Here is a 16,893-nt window from a genome sequence, read left to right on the forward strand (position 1 = left end):
TTAGCATCTCAGCTCTCAAGAGCCATTGCCAATGTGCAGGGCATCAAGTGCCTTGCCACAGCTGCTGCCCAAAAGCCCTGTCCTGGCTATCCAGGAGGTCTACAGCTACTGCCCTAAAGCATTAGTTATTCCAAGACCCATAGATTGTTTTTACAGCTAAACATGAAATCAATTAAAGTACTTTGGAGAGATAGAAGCAAGTTAAGCTCTCTGCATAGATAAAACCTTTGTATTTTCTAACTGTTCTATATAGCAAAGAACATGCATCATTATTGCAGAAGCTCAAAAACCTTAGCTGGTCTCCTTAAAAAATGGAGAAGAATGGAATTTCCTCTCTCCTTTTCAACCTCTCATTATGAGTAGGATTATATTTCTTTCTATTTCTCTCTGGCTTTCTGTTGTTTTCTTTTTAATTTGAACATATTTTCCATCTGGCCTGTCTCAAGATTTCATAGCTACTCTGTCTGCTCATTATGTATGCATGTATGTGAAAGTATACTGCCAACCCTGGGAGGTAGATACATGTTTTCCAGATAAATCCATACACACAGTGGCACACCATTTTCATCCACTACACAACTATATGTGAGACAGCAGAGGAATCCAGACTACTCAGATCCCTAGTTTCTACTTTGTAAGAGCAGTACATACTCAAACACTTCCAAAGATGAATAACATCTTCCTCTGCATCATCAGCCATGACTGGATTCCACCCTATTCATGGAAATTATGGGCTCCTACTTGGACAAAGTTAACCAAGTCAATTATTACTAAGAGACTAATCCTTTGTAGTGCACACCACACTGTATCGATGTGCTTTACCAAGCATTAAGTGTGGTGTGTGTTTACTGAAGGACAACACAGTAAAATGAATGGGCCACAGGTCTCCTAGACTACCTATCTGAATCATATTTTACATTTTGTATGGAGTGATTTTAGTGCCAACATTCACCCATCCATTTTGCAGGTGAGATAACAGAGAGTTATCTCCTTGGAGGAAAGAGTACTGAGCCTTAATGAATAGTAATTATCAGCAAAGGCATATGCATTTTAACAATACTCAGTTAAGAGATAGGCCTATTATTCTTGTTGCTATTAAATCTGCCTTAAATAAAAAGATACTTGAATGAAAACAGGATGACCTTTTTATCTTTTTAAATAAATAAAATTATACAAAAGCAAAAGCTTCCACAATGGAGTCTACAGCAGGTGCAGAAATTATGCTTCATGAAATATACTTGCACTGCTTAGTATCTGTTTCAGTTGCAGTCTTATTATTGTCTTGAGTCCTATTTATTTGTCTATTTAAATATTTACAAGTGGTCAAATCTAACTTCTTACATAAATATACAACCATCAACAGAAGATTAAACCTAAAAAACCAAAACACAATAGTCTGCAGGAGAATACACAGAACTGCAAAAAAAGTAGCAAGAGCAATTAATCGCCCTTAAATAAGAGAAAGCTTTACATCAACAATCTTGAAATAAAACTTTGAAAATTGACACATTAATGGTATTTTTTATTTTATGTACAATTAATTTGAAGAGACTTCAAGATCTTAAAATTGCAACTTCTTGTGGTTCAGGCCCAGCTGGCAGCCAAGCCCTACGCAGCTGCTCACACAACTGTTGTCCCACCATCACCCAACCCCCAGTGTGATGGGAAGAAGAATCAAGAGAAAAAGGCAAAGCCCTGTCGATTGAAATAAGGAAAGTTTAACAGAACAGCACAAAGAGGTAACAATCCTCAGGGAGAACAATAATACTAATGGAATACTACGTACAGCAAGTAATACAAAACACAGCACTGACCACAATGGCAAGGAGTAGCCAGCCCAGCCTACACCACGGCCAACTAAATGCTCAAAGCACCCATGTCTGCCCTGACCAGCCCTTCTCTCATATAGAAAGCGTGTATCAAATACCCCATTGGTTGGTTCAACTGCCTCTTGGCTGTGGCCCCTCCTAGATTCTTGTGAAAAGAAAACAAACAAAAACCCAACACCAATATTAGCCAAATGCAGGACACATCCCAAAGACTAAAACACTGCTTATCTAGTTACTTACAATATACATTCATGTTGCTAGAATTTTGCTCTTCTTTCCAACAACAACAAAAATTCAGTTCTTCAAGTGAAGTTTACAGTTGCAGAATAAGCAATGTCTTCAATGCTAATACAACAGTAATCAAACTGCTCAAGTCAAAAGTACATTTTATAATACATTGATTTGTGGTACAGTTGGGTTTTGTTCGGTGCCTCTTTTTTTTTTACTTTTGTGAAGATTGTTATTTACTGCAAGAACTTCAGGTTTTCCTGGTGGAAATTAAAAAGCAACATTTTAATTTACACAAAAAGTGTTTTGTTTGAAAGGTATGGTAGATTTGGAAGCCGTTTGGATACAATCACTAGCTGGTTTACACAGGTTTTATTACACACAGTTGTGAAGTAAATTCAACTTAAACAACTTCATTTAAAGCATTAGAAAAATTCCAGGATAAATTACAAACACTTGTATACTAGCCAGTTCACTTTCTTTCAAATCTTCTATGGCAAATTAAACATTACAAACTATGACTGCTGTACTCAAATTGCAACAATGAAACACAGTCAATGCACTTCAGCAATAAGACTTCACCTTCCAAGTATCACAGCCATATTAAGCCTGTAGATAGACTGCAGAAAAGACAGGCCTCTTACAACTGTTTTTTTAAGGAAACTATTCCTATTCTTTCTATAATTGAAGGAAACAGATGATTTGGGAGCTAATTTAATAATAATTGTTTTCCAATTCAGCATCATCAATCATTCTTTTTGTTCAGCTTTATTTTACTGGATACACATGGCACTTTCACCTTGAAATAAAAATCTAATGAGTAACCCAAGAGCAGGAAGAAGCTCACTCAGTAGCTGACTTTGACACTGCACAAGGAGGAAGACCTAGAGCTAATTTGCAGCAAAGCCCAGAGCAGCTGTTCCTTCCTGTTGGCTTGACATCATAGAATCGTTTAGGTTTATTAAGACCTTTAAGATGAAGTCCAACCATTAACCTATCATTGAAAAGTATGCCACTAAACCATGTCCCTCACCATCTACACAGCTTTTAAATCACCTCCAGGGATAGTGGACTACCTCCAGGTTCTTGCTCATCTACAGGCTTCTGAAATCTACATCAAATGAGGTGGCCAAAAGAAACAATGAGGTTTATCAGTGTAAGGTAATTCTCCACTTCCTTTCCACATGCCTTTTGCATTCACATTCCTTGTTTTCCACTAGTCTTACTGAACTGGGTTGTCCCCACTGAGATGAAGAAATGTACGGCAAATGCTGTTGCAGATGAGGTACCAGTAATCAAACTCATATGTGCAGGCACAGACATTTTCATCCCAAACCTGGGAGTCTGCAGCCACCTACAGGTCCATACTTCTCAGTTAAAGGAGTAAACCAGACTATGTCTGACCTCAAGCTGCAAGTTGCAGTCACTGGTGAAACAAAGATTTTGGTCACAATGAGAAGCAGCCTGAGCTGGTAGGCAACTGAGCCTGAGGAGAAAGTCTTCATACACTTACTCCAGGAGAGTCTCGTAACTACCAGCCTGCTAGAGAGAAGAGGAAGGAAGCTTTTGGCTGCTCCTCTGGTGGGGGTGAGCTACGGTGAGGGAAGTTCACAAAATGTCCATCAAGAGGCCAGATATGGAGCTCATCAGTAACATGTACTGGCACAGAAGACAAGAAGATCTCCTTCCTCTACCCAAATAAAGCATGTGAAACACCAGAGAGAGATTGAATCCAACACCTTTGCCTGGTCCAGCTGTGCTGTTGTAGTTCTTGTACAACTCCATCATGACTCATCCATTTTAGAACTCAAAGGATTATACAGTTACACCTTGATACACTATTAAGTAAATTAACAGAAAACAGAGCATTAGATGGAGATACTCCGCACAAAGAATCAACTCAGCAAGAAAAAACACCAAGACTTTCCTGAAGAATGTGTTTCTCTATACATTTCTATTCTCAAGAAGTCAGGTTAAAAGTGTAAAGTGAACACTTTTCTCATACAGTTAGAACTATCTTTTGTGCAAAAAGCTAATTTCATAGGTGTCTAATTTCTGTCAGAAGTAATTCCTGCACACACTTCAATAATCCACAAGGAAAATGTGCTCTCTGCAGAGAGAATGATCACATGTGTTTAGATCATCCTAGAAGCCAGATGCAAGCAATACTGTAACACCACTGAAAGAAACAGCCTTGGCTGATTTTTCTCACTTGGACAGTATCTCTTTCATCGGGTCATTTTTAATTTTTCCAAACATGATAGGCAATGTAAAAAACTGTTTCTGTTCTCCATTGTCCATCCAGTCTTAACTTGTATTGACGAAACACTTCAAGTCCTTGTCCAAGCATCTCCGTTTAGGGAACCCAGTTTAGCTACTGCAGTTACTGCGCCTGGAATAGGGCAAACTTCTCATTCTCGAAAGGCTTTCAGCATATGAATGGGAAGCAGCAGATCAGAGTTTACAGTCATTGCGCTTCAGAAAGCAATTTACTGGCATTCTCTATTTAATTATATCAACACCTCATAACCATTAATGAATTTATCTTTACTGCACTGAGATTAAGCAACTCCATCATAAAGTTCCAAAAGAAGACAACATCTGAGCCAAGACTTATAAATTTTAGTACGGTACTTTGTCTACATCATCACCATTCTTCACGATGTTAAAAGCAGTTAATTTTAACCTCATTAGCCATGACTGCTGCCCCCTTCCCCACCTACTAAAGATAAAAAATAGTGTTTGTTTCTCTTAAGGTCATCCTTGCCCACTACATTCCCCTTGATGCATTCAGCCCTGACAGTAGCTAACTGAATGTAAGGAAAAAAAAGTATTTTTCAGTTACAGGCCAATAGCCTGAGATGTGCAAAGCCTGCTCCCCTTCTCCAATCCATAATGCCTCTTCTTGAGGTAAATGAGAGGGGAAATAAAAAAGCGAAGGGAAAAAAAAAAAAAGAAAAAGAAAAGAGGATGAAGACTTAATTTTAATTTACAACTCTAAATAAGACTTCATTTCTACAAAGCAGTCAAAAGCAGACAAACCAATATCCACAGATATAAGCAAAAGTACCAACATTGGTCATTGAGGAAAATTAATCTTTAAATCTATTATAAATTAGTGATCCCTGGAAAGCTCCATCAGACATAACCCATGCCTGTTTATCAAGAGCTAAACAAAAAAGTAAACATTTCTGAAAGGACTTCAGTTTTATGTTAGGCTGTTCTTGAAATGTAAAGAAAGAAATAATTGTGATTTAGCTATTGTATCTGATATGCTTTTTGCATTTTTGTATGCATCAAAGTACAAAAACCTTCTGGAGACAGTAATTTGCACTAGGTTAATAATTACAGGTAAGAAAGATATTGGAGGAGAAAAAAAAAGATTTTCTCAATATACTGTGCCATCTTTCGCTAGCAGACACACAAAACACAATGAGAACAAATTACATTCAGACAGTACTAACGTTCAGGATTTTAATATTGCTCTCCTTACTACAACTATATAAAACTCTCTGCATAAAGGTTACCTCTAACACATCTTCCAACTCTTTAAATACATTAAAAAACACCCTTATTACATTGTACATTTAACCACAACACAAGAAAAGGTTAGCTCCCAATAATAACCTTATAAAGAAAGTACAGTATCAGTTAAATGGATTTTAAGTAAGGGTCCAAGATCATATTAGGCAGCAATTATAAGCTACAAATTGTATTTCATATCTTCAGCAAGAGTTAGCACAAGTCTTGCTGAGTCAAATCTCTGCTATAAAACCCCTTGCAATGCTTTATATGCCGCAGGCAGCTGTGCCCTGAGGGGTTAAAGCTAATGCTAAAGGTAAAGGCTTCAAGAGTTGACCAGATATCTCATGGCCATAGATCTAAGCATGTCAGCCATGGGCAAATATACAGTACTACGTTTGCCAGTGAAGGCCAGGAGTAATAGATTAAGTTCATCAGCTGTTACAGAGCCTACCAGAGAAGCACCAGGGCGAAGCATTAGTTTCACTGTGCCTACAACAATCTGAGCAGCAAAGGTGACACTGGATGGTGACTCACTATTTCCATCTGTCAAACAAAAGTAAATGCATTAGAAGTGTTTCTTCCAAATAACACCTTCTGACAATGAGGCCCCCGAAGTGTCAGAGTAAAAAGAAAAGAAAAAAAAGAGCCCATCCCACTCAGGTGGCCTCAAGAAGGAGTAATCTCTTACCACAGCCCCCCAGTTCACCAAAGTAGCCATCCTTGCAGCCCTATCCAAGGCATTCACATACCATGACCCACTACTCCCTGCAGCCAAACTCTGAGCACTCACCTCTCTGCCTCTAGCCCCTTACCCCTCAGAAGGTCACCCCACCCTCAGCTGAAGAGGACCCAGGGGACTTCTCCACTGGAGGAGGTTCCCAAGAGGAGCAGCTAACTCCCTCCTAAGGCTCAGGTCTGTGTCTTCTTTTGTTACCAAAGCATTCCAGGTTGTGTCAGTTTGGATTGCAACATAAATATTGTTCAACCACAGACTCCTTAGTTCCAATTATGGTAATATCGCAGGTGACAATAAGATATTTGTAACAGTCTGTGGTCACATTCTGCCCTCGCTCATCTGTGAATTAGATTAAGAGAAATTCAGCTAAAGAAAATTTTATTGAAAAGTGAATTTGGAGCAGTATTTTCTGTCTAACAGTGACTTGAAAAAATGGTTCCTTCCCTGGTAATAATTTAGTGGTAACAAGACCCAAACAGCAGTCTCTGGGTATAGAAGAGTACTTATAAAGCTATATTGAATTGATATGCCAGTATAATTAGAGGTTTTGATGTAAGCACTATTGATTCAAAAAACACAGAGACACCAACATATGATAAGGTAGAGGAACCTATGTATAATCAGGCTAATAGTTTGCATTCAAAATTTAATTCTAGCTACTGAAGACATACTGAAACAGAGGTTAAACTAGCAGTCTAAAGTCCAGGACAGTAGGTTCTATTTTTACACATAATTAAGTAATATAAATGTATTCTTCTACTGAGTCATACAAAGATTTAAAGTACAAATGCTCAGCCTGCAACTCAGGAGAGCCAGTCAAGCATCATGTAGTTTGCTCTATCTGTCACCTTTCTCACATCTTACACTAACTCTCCTCTTATGTGACAACCAAATAATAAGGGGGAGGAAAAGTGTCAAGAATAGGGTCCAACCTGTAGCCAGATAGTTTCTAGTGGAATATGTAGTAAATTACTGGTACTTATACCAGTATAACAGCAAGCACAAAGCTCCTAGGAAATGCCAGGCTTGCTGCATATGCATATTGGCACTGATCATGAGGCACACAACATCCTGCAGCCACAGCACAAGATACATCATGCTTGGCTGTCATGCTTGGCTAATTAGGCTGGACACCACTGACTTGTTTTAATAAGTATACATGATCATATTTTAAGACATGTTTTTTTTCATATGTCTTTGGATCTTCACCAATTATGTCTGTGATTGCTGTACTTTTTACTAATACTTCATTACTAAATAAATGAAGCCCTTGAATGTATTTCATTATTATGGAAAAGTCACTTTGAATAAGGATTTTTCATTTTAGTGGTAACTTGCTCAGAGCTTAACTACAGTTGGTCTAAGAACCTGTACTGAAAGGAAAAACAAAACCACTTGCACTCAGTTTAAATACACACAATCCATCACCAGTCCTGGTCTAGGTGGCTCTGAAGAGTAGCTAAGTAGCCAGTAACTTCTCAACATCAGAAACCAGTGCTGCTCAAGAACAGGCAAACTCATCCAAAGCATCAGTGCCTAAGCCAAAACAAAGACTCTTCACATTAACTTCAAGAAACTTGGGATCATGGCTGAAGGTCTTGGGAGACATTCTTCAACACAAGTATGTGGCCATTGTCTTACGTCCTCTCCTGAAGCATGAGACAGGTCAAGCTGTGAGAAAGGCACCTGAGTGCCACAGGAGCTGGAAAGCTCAAGCTGAAAAGTGGGTTAGTCTGAGTGGCAGTCTGTCACCAGCAAATCAAGTTGCTCCACCGCTTGCCACTACAGATGCCACTGCTCCTTTAAGCCCTCCCAAACCCTACAGCTACCCCAGGGGCTGACCAGCTGCTGGGGCTCAGTAAGACGCCAATGCCACAAGCTATGTTTTCTCTTTACTGACTACATTCTTCATTATTTTCTGCCCCATAAACTAAGATGCAGTAAATGCATGCAATATATTCATATTCCTTTAGAAGGCTGTAGCCTCCTTCCTAGAAAGCTATGAATGGACGCAAGAGTGATGCACTGCTGCACAGCCACACATGCAGGCACAGCAGACAGGGACACACATCGCTCCCAAACCTGCATAGCTCTACAGCAGAAGTATCTGAGCAATCATCACTTCCCCACTTAGAAGTGTCCTGCAGCTATACACAAATACTTTGGCAATTGTACCATTCTCCCAGCTTCTCTGTGACTTGAAAGCATTACCTGGCTTCCAGATACATAATCAAAACATATGCAAAAAATTAAAATCCTCAACTGACATCATTAAAAGGCTGCCATATTGCAGTTCACAAGATATAAATTGCTGGTGCTCAGGTATACATGCCCTTTCCTCATCATTATTAAAGAAAGCCCAAGAACAGATTGATCACAACATCCAATGCTAAACACACCTTTGAATCTTTCACAAGATGTCAGTCACTTACAATAGAATTAAATACCAAATATGTTAGGGTTTCTGTCACAATACACTTAATTCCTTTTCTTACACAAAAGAATGTTAAAATATTTATGACATCATGTAAAACTTTTTCCATATATTCAACATGTTTTTCTGTTGAATTACTGACCATACGTATTCTTCAATGTATGCTGACAGTCACTGTGTACCAAGAACAATTTACAGGCATCATCACAACATTAGAAGTAATTTAAATGCATTCAATACTGGTAAAAAAAAAAAAATCTGAACAAGTTTGGCTTGAAAGCACTTCACAATCTTTAGCAAAGTACCATCCTTACTATTTTACAGATTTGCACACATATAATCCAAAAATTTTTGTTACATATCAAGGAGTCCTCAGCACCCTTCCTCTCATATTCACCATGATGCACATATGATAACATTTACTCCTTATTGAATTAAGTATGTTTTCTACAAAGATGAAAACAGGTTGACACAAGTGAAAAGCACAACAGTTCACCAGATATGTGCTATCTTTACCATCTGTGCACACCTGACTGCATTAGATTTTTGTGTTTTCATTTTTAGGTCATGAGAATACTCTAAGTGCGGTAATGAAACCACAACCCTGCCTGTGTTCTCACAGAGAAGTGCCTTGCATCATAAATATTTCAGTTATTGTGTTTTAGACTTTAAAAGATACTAGCCTTTCTTTTCTGGACACCTTTCCTTCCTTTGTTTTCAAAAGAGCTCTGTCACACTAAGAAGATGATACTTTGATTTGCAGTAATTAAAAGTCAGCTTTCAAAGAAGCAACTAATAAGTCATTTTCCAAAGACACACATTGGAATCAGCAAGATCTATTATTTAAAAAACAGCTTACAACATTCTGTAGCCTCAGTAGTGGCCAGCATGAGGTGGCATAACTCCTATGGCTGCCAGGTTTGTGACTGACCATGTGCATAACACCAGAGTGCAAAAACTTCATTATTTTTTCCCACAGGTGAAGGTGAAAAAATTTACTTCATACATTGGGCACTAGATAAAAATCATACCGCTCTTTCTTCTGTGAACCCAAGCCCCAATTCTCTGGGTGGCTGCCCACCTCCTGGCAGCACTGCCTGAGCCTTTGCTGGCTCCTGCCCAGCCACATGTTTTCTCTGGCCTCTTTCCACAGCACTCCCAAACTCTTTATTGTTTGTGTATTGTCCCTCTGCTCCCCAAAGCCCTTTGTGGCTTCCCACTACAAATCCTTACCATTTTCTCTACGTTATTTCTACATAGTAAAACTTGACAACTTCTGATCTAATTTCCAAGCAGTTTTATGTCAGCCACAGGTTTTATTCCACAGGTATTACCCACAGCTTGTTTTACTAGGTGGGTTGCAGGTCTGGAAGAGCAATCTGCCTCCTCAACATCAATACTAAGACCAACAAAAAGAGAAATTAACAACATAATTGAAAGTAACTTTTTTACAAGACAGCACTGATGAAATGGCAAAGTTGAAATGGTGCTTAGGGATATTCAACTCTTCTAAAATTTCTTTGCCATTCCTGGGTAAATTCAAAACCAACACCTGATAGACCTTTACACAATTATGCTTGAAATAACTTGAAAACTCTGAGATGGTTTGTCTCAACAGAAGTTCCTTAGTTTGCAGATTGAATTATCTCATTTGGCCCTATATGACAAGCAAAGCAATATGCTAAACTTGTATAGACATTTTCCTTCCTTCCCTCAAAGGACAGATCACAAAAATCAAGATGATAACACCCACCTAGATCATACTGTTTTAAAATACACATGTGACAAAAGCAATTTGTCAAATTACATCACATACATGATTTCAAATTATATCAAATACAAAATTAGCATTTTTAAAATGTGTATCATGATAGTTTAGATTCAAATAAGGAAATTGGATAATGGAATAAGCCAGTATTTAGATTTATTTAGGGAATTCTGACAAAGCTGAAAAATACACATCATGCTGCAAGAAAAAATAATTATTCTAATAGGAACATCAACAAAACATCAGTCTTACAGGATATAAGACATTTTCCATAACAATGTTAAATATTTATCAAAAGAAAATATGTGTTTAGAAAAAGTCAACAACTTTCTAGCTATATATAACAATATACCACCTAGCCTCAAAACATCACTCTTCAAATGAATTTCCAGTTCTGGGCCCAACAGTAAAGAGTATTCCCCACAGGGAGGAAGGTTGGCACAGTCCCTCTGGAATCCCAGTCATCCTCACAACATCCTGGAGGCAAATTAACTGAAGCAGGACTGAGACCAGTAATTTACAGAAATACTTGATTCAATGCAATTTGCAACCATGGTGTGATGCACAGCAGAGGTCTAAAGGACCAGCTCACTGAGCAAAGGATCTGCAGTATCTCTGTGGACCCGACAACCACCAATGGGCTCAAACATACATATCTCAAAACATACACACCCTACCACTCACTTTCAGTAAACGCTGTCCATAGCAAGGAGGGAGATCAGTTTCTTGGCAAACAAGTAAGCTTCACAGGTAAGCCAAAGCTAGTCTGTGAACCCCGAAGAGGTTTTGGGTTTTATCATGGACATGTGTAATCACTCCTTCCACCCCAGAAGGGCCATCATGCAGCAGCATGGGAGTGGTGGTAGGGGCGTACAGGGCAGAAAATGTCCCTTCTGCACACTGAATGAAGATGCTGCCTGCCCCTTAAACCTACCTGGTTGTTTTCCCTTTGCACAACCTGATCAATTAGAAAGTAATCTTCATTTTGTTACAACCATGGTGAAGCCCTCTGTCACCAAGTGGAGGAGACACTCACACTTGAGGCACATCAAGGGTACAGCTCACAGTATTCATGGGAATTGGCTCAACCCTCAGCAGCCAGCTCTACTAACATATATATAAAAAAATATATATACACATATATGTATATACAAGTATGAAACTAACTACAACAAAACGCCTTCTAGATACAGAAATGTGATTACTATTTGCAGAAGGAAGAGCTAACTTAACAGATTAAAAAATTAAGCCTAAAATCTTCTTATTCCCCATCCTGAACAACCTCTACAATTTAATAGTATAATACAATGCACTTAACATTTTTATTTCATTTTCCCTAGAACAGGAACTGAAATTGTTACATTAAACACAATTCCACACACAACTCTTCAGTGTTCAAACTTTACTTTCTAACACCAGCCCATACTAGACTTTGGTGAACCAATAAACATTGTAGCAACTGCTCATTAAAGAGATTACTTTCAGCTACTTCAGTGATGACAGCATAAACTGGCACTTTCAAATCCAGCCTACTGACACAAAATATGGTTTTACCCTTAAAATGCAAACCAGGGTGGGGGGTGGGGGAAGGGAGAGTAGGAAAAACAAAACAGATGCACATCTTGCATCAAAGGATAGATGCCTTATAGTTTGCAGTAAACATCTTGAAAGATTTTAAAAAGTAGTAAGTGTAATTAAACAACTGAGAGCCTCAGAAAGGAGAAAAAAAGACAATTGCTGTTAGATGATACTTCTGGGATGGCTCCTTGTTTTAGTGCCCATCTAGAGGTTTTGAAATTTAAGTTTAAAACTACCCTTGGAAATTATTACAATCAGGTAAGTATCCTCTTTCTGGGAAGCAGAAAATGAGGGAGAAGAGCTCCACACAACTAACAATGCATCATACAATTAGAATTTTAAGATTAGTTTTCACTTAGGAGGGTAGCTTGTTACAGTTAATTTTTTCTAAAATGTCATCTTTTTTATTCAGGTTTTCTGGTGCCACTAATTTACACCCACAATTAAGAAAGATCTCAAATCAAAACAAGACAGGGAGCAGGAATCCAAATGACAAGTATTTCTTCTAACAAGGATTAGTTGAGATGTATGCTACAGCGGTTGGCGGGGCCGGGGGGGGAAGGAAAAAGTGAAAGAGAAAAGGGAAAAAATAAACACAAAAAAGATAATCTGCATTACCCCTAGACACACTTCCTGTCACAAAATTTTAAAAGGTATCAGTTTGAGTGTACCAAAAATTATTTTGCAACCCAGTTGATGCATTTTTCAGTTTCACCATGATTTGCAATTTTCTTTAGTCAGAATCATTGCATGAGTACTTCTCAGTGACCTATGTCCTAAATCATTTTAATTTCCTATAAGCAAGTGACCTCTTCATGATCTGACTCGCATAGAAAAAACACAATGACTCCCATGAACCATTCTTTTTCAACTGTCAGAATTTAATTTCTCCAAAATAAGCCTCGTATAAATAGAAATAGAACAAAAGAGAACTCAGTGTTCAAGAAATATTAATTAATCACCCTATCATAAAGTTAGATAAATTCCAGCCCTAACATTTTGATGATGAAAAACAAAGTGATGAAGTGACATTTTCAATGACACATAGCAAAACACTGCCACAACATGGATCACATCTCAGAAGTTTGCTATTGTTTTCAGCCCACTAGCCTTGAATAACTCCTGTGCATGCAATGCTGAATCGGGTATATTCCTCAGAATAATCAAAGCTTTTTCTCACTCATGTAAATCTACCCAGGGGGGAAAACAAAACAAAACAAAAAACCTTATGCTACAGTAATGTTTTTAAATACATTTGAGTCTAAATATATACAGGACTGTTTCTAAGTGAATATACCTTTAATCTTAAAATGTTAGTTTCAATGTATTCTATTACAGAAAGCATTTTTAAAATGTATAAGTGCACAGATTATTACCTTAAAAAAAAAGTCACTTCCAAAATCTATGAAACTTGACAACTGCCTAGTGTACAAACCTAGTGTATCTTTAAAATAGTACCATGTATTCACTAACTAAAATGTCCCGAATTTGATATACTTCTTCTACCCCTCCTCACTCTCGAAAAAAATCTGCTCCCTGTAGAGTTTTTGGTAATTTTACACAAACCTTCACTAAACGGAAAGCTACAAAACTTTTTTTCCCCCTCTTTCATATGCTTCACAGTTGCAGAGATCTCGTGACTAAAGGTAAAAACCAAAAACAATACACAAATATTTACACGGTTGATTCTGCTTATGTTTCCTAGTGAGGTTACAGTTATTTCAAGTCTACACCACCAAGGCCTCACATGAAGCAGCATTTCAGGTGCTACATATTAACAAAATAAGTTCGAATGTCTACTTAAGTATCTTTTGTACGTCACTAAGTGATCTATCAAATGTCATGAAAGTTACAATGTGTTTTGGAAATGCTGTATTTGAAACACTCTGGCCTTTTCCCCAACTGTTAGTAATCTACTGATCTAAGCAGTTAAATGAATGATTTGTGTACACAAAAATGCTACAGAATGCAACCGGTTTGTAAGAGCTACATTAAAATGGCAAGTTATGGTAAAACAAGGGTCTTTTCAGTATCTGTATTTTTTTATAAGCAAATTATTATACTCAGGAAAAACTTTGAATTAAAAATAAATACTAACTTGAACATTTAAAACTACATACTCTAAAGGATTTAGTGTGGCATTAGAGAAACTGATTCAATAATTAATCATATTTTCTTTAAAGTAATATTACTAGCAGTAGAGTTTTCCCTTAATGGTTTTAAATTACCTAGTAGGGGGAGGGGGGAATAAACCTGTCAAAAATTCTGAAAACTTTGTCTCCGATTTTTTTTCCCCACACACACACCAATTAATGTGGGTATACAGACACTGTGCACAACTTCCTAGTCCCACATTTGTAATAAAATTTCAAAGGCCTGATCCAATTCTACCAAGCCAATGGAGCGATTTTTACTGATGTTAGTGGAAAGATTCCCACTCACTTGAGTGAGTTTTGGATAGGGGCTTTTATGCAGAGAAAAGACCACAGGAAATCCTATTGAGAAGGGAAACTTATGTGTAAGAAAATATATAAACCTCTTCTTAAAAGTAGTGATTCCAGTTCTGCAATTTTTATATACAGACGTTGATACTACAAATTCAGCGTGGTTACTTGATATTTTGCCCCTGAGAAGGTAATAGCAGCCCACTTTCTGCCCGGACTGTTCTTTCAAGTTTTAAATGAATGTTTTCCTGCCTGCACTGTCTGCTTGCCCGCAGTCAAGGCTTTGCCCCTCTGCCAGAAATCCCATCCTGGGACCTCACCAGTGCAGTCGACTGGGGGCTGAACGGGGAAACGGGGCACAGCCTCCTGAACCCGACAAGAGCCGAACTGCAGGAGTGAGAGAGCAAAAACGCCCTAAGGGCTGTCTTTACCTTCGCCATGCAAGCTCAGATGGGGGGCAAGCGGCTTCCTAGCAGGGTGAGGCAGGACGAGCGCTCTGCAGCCTGTGCGTCCCGTGTTCGGCACAGCAGAATACGGAGCGCCGAGGCACTGACGTTCGCCCTTCCCTCGCCTCGCTGCCTTGGCACTCCTGACGCCAAAAGCAGACCTCAGCACGCCCCACAGCCACCGGCTCGCCACCGCTGCCCTCGCCTGAAAATTAAACTTTCAAAACTTTCCAGGTCCCGCAGTCTTCTTGAATTGCCCTAACTAATCTCAAGGGAAGAACCCCACACACCAGCCACCGAGTCCTCCTCTGGAACTCCTCAGTTCCAACATCATCATTTATTAATTCTTGCGTTTCGGCTTTTTTTTTTTTTTTTGTCTTGGGGGTGGTGAAGGTGTGAGAGCGAAGTGGGGGGAAAGCAATGCTTTTCCCCGCGTAGCCCAAACAGCGCCGGAAGGCCCCACGGGCACTCCCGTGCCCCTGCGCTTCCCTGCCCACGCCAGAGGGGGCGCCCCGGGGCGGCGGCACGGCCCGAGGAGGCGGACGCGGCGGCCCCTCTGCGCGGGCGGCCAGGCGGAGAGGCGGGAGCTGGGGGGTGCGCCTCTCCCTCCGGCAGGCAGGCAGGCAGCACACAAAGGAGAAACGTGACACGTTTCTTCGCCCGGGCTGGGAAGGTCTCGGGGAGAAAAAGGAAAAAATAAAAATACCAACATAAAAAGAGGAAAGAATTGGGAAAAAAAAAAAAAAAAAAAAAACAACGGAGGAGAAAAGAAACACCACAAACGGGGAGACGAGCCCAAGCCTCCTCGGCACACTTTCCCTCGGAAACCCAGCCCCGAGACTTCCCTCCTTCCTCCCCAGCCATCCCCCTCCCCCCCCTCCCTGTACTTCTGTCCCCGTACAGGGAGGCTACAGGTTGTTTGTTTTTAATTAATCGAGTTGGAGGGGACCGGGACGCGCGGATTCCGCGGCGCTGCGCGCTCCTGCGCGGCGGGATGGTGGCCACGCCGGCCCGCGCCCGTGCTGCCACGGCCGCCCCGGGAGATTTAGGGGGGAGCCGCCGCCCTGCCCCCGCGGCCGGTCCCGTCCGCCGGGTTAGGCAGGCACAGCCCAAACTCCGGCCGGGGCACAAGCCTTCTGCCGCCGAGCGCGCCTACCCTCGCCCCCGCCACTGGCAGTGCATTTTTGGGAGCGGTGCACTCGGGTGCCGGGGAGACCTGACACATGTCACTCCTGCGGCCGCGTTGGCCGCGGCCAAACTTTCCCGCGGCGGCAGCAAGTCAGTAAGCGGCGGTGGGGGAAGAGCGGGTGGAAGTAGCAAGTCACACCGGGGAGCGGGGGGAGGGGTGTGCGGGGAGGAGTGGGGGGTTGGAGCGGGGGGGTGGGTAGCACTTACCGGGAGGAGACGCGGTGTGGAGCGTCCCGGCGAGCTGACACCGAGAACGGGCGAGCGGAGCGGCAGCCGCGCGCACATGCAAAGTCTGTGCGGGCGGAGCCGCCGCCGGAGCGCGCGGGCCGGGGGAGCGGGGGCAGACGGGCGGCGCGGGGCCCTCCGCGGGCGCGGGGCGGCGGCGGGGGCTCGCGCCCTCCTGCCGGCTGGCGCTTCCTCGCGTTGGCACTGCCGCGCTCCCTCCCCCGGCGTGCAGGTCCGCCTGTGTGCGGAGTGTGCCGCCTGTGTGTATGTGTTTTGTTGGGAATGCGAAGAAAAAAAAATGGGGAAAAAAAAAAAAAAAGAAGAAAGAAAGAAAACCCCGCCGCAGCACACACCGACTCCTTTGGAGAAAGGGGAGTGAGGAGGGAGCCCTCACATGATCGCGAAGTGGCCTGCACAGAAGTGCTAATAATGCGCGGGGGGGCAAGGGGGGGGGGGGGGGGGGGAAGCGGAGAGGGGAATGGCAACAACAAC

General features: G+C 41.0%; 1 protein-coding gene across 4 annotated transcripts in view; it reads right to left on the reverse strand.

Annotated features, from left to right (window-relative positions):
- The window catches only part of FOXP2 (forkhead box P2), a 421,646-nt gene extending 405,000 nt beyond the window's left edge, over window positions 1-16,646 (reverse strand). For all 4 annotated transcript variants that reach the window (XM_054178909.1, XM_054178908.1, XM_054178907.1 and 1 more), the window contains exon 1: window positions 16,384-16,646. The gene's annotated coding sequence lies outside the window, so the exon portion shown is untranslated. The remainder of the gene's footprint in view (window positions 1-16,383) is intronic.
- Between the last annotated feature and the right edge of the window lie 247 nt (window positions 16,647-16,893).

The sequence above is a fragment of the Dryobates pubescens genome, chromosome Z (assembly GCF_014839835.1).
Source record: "Dryobates pubescens isolate bDryPub1 chromosome Z, bDryPub1.pri, whole genome shotgun sequence".
Lineage (NCBI taxonomy): Eukaryota > Metazoa > Chordata > Aves > Piciformes > Picidae > Dryobates > Dryobates pubescens.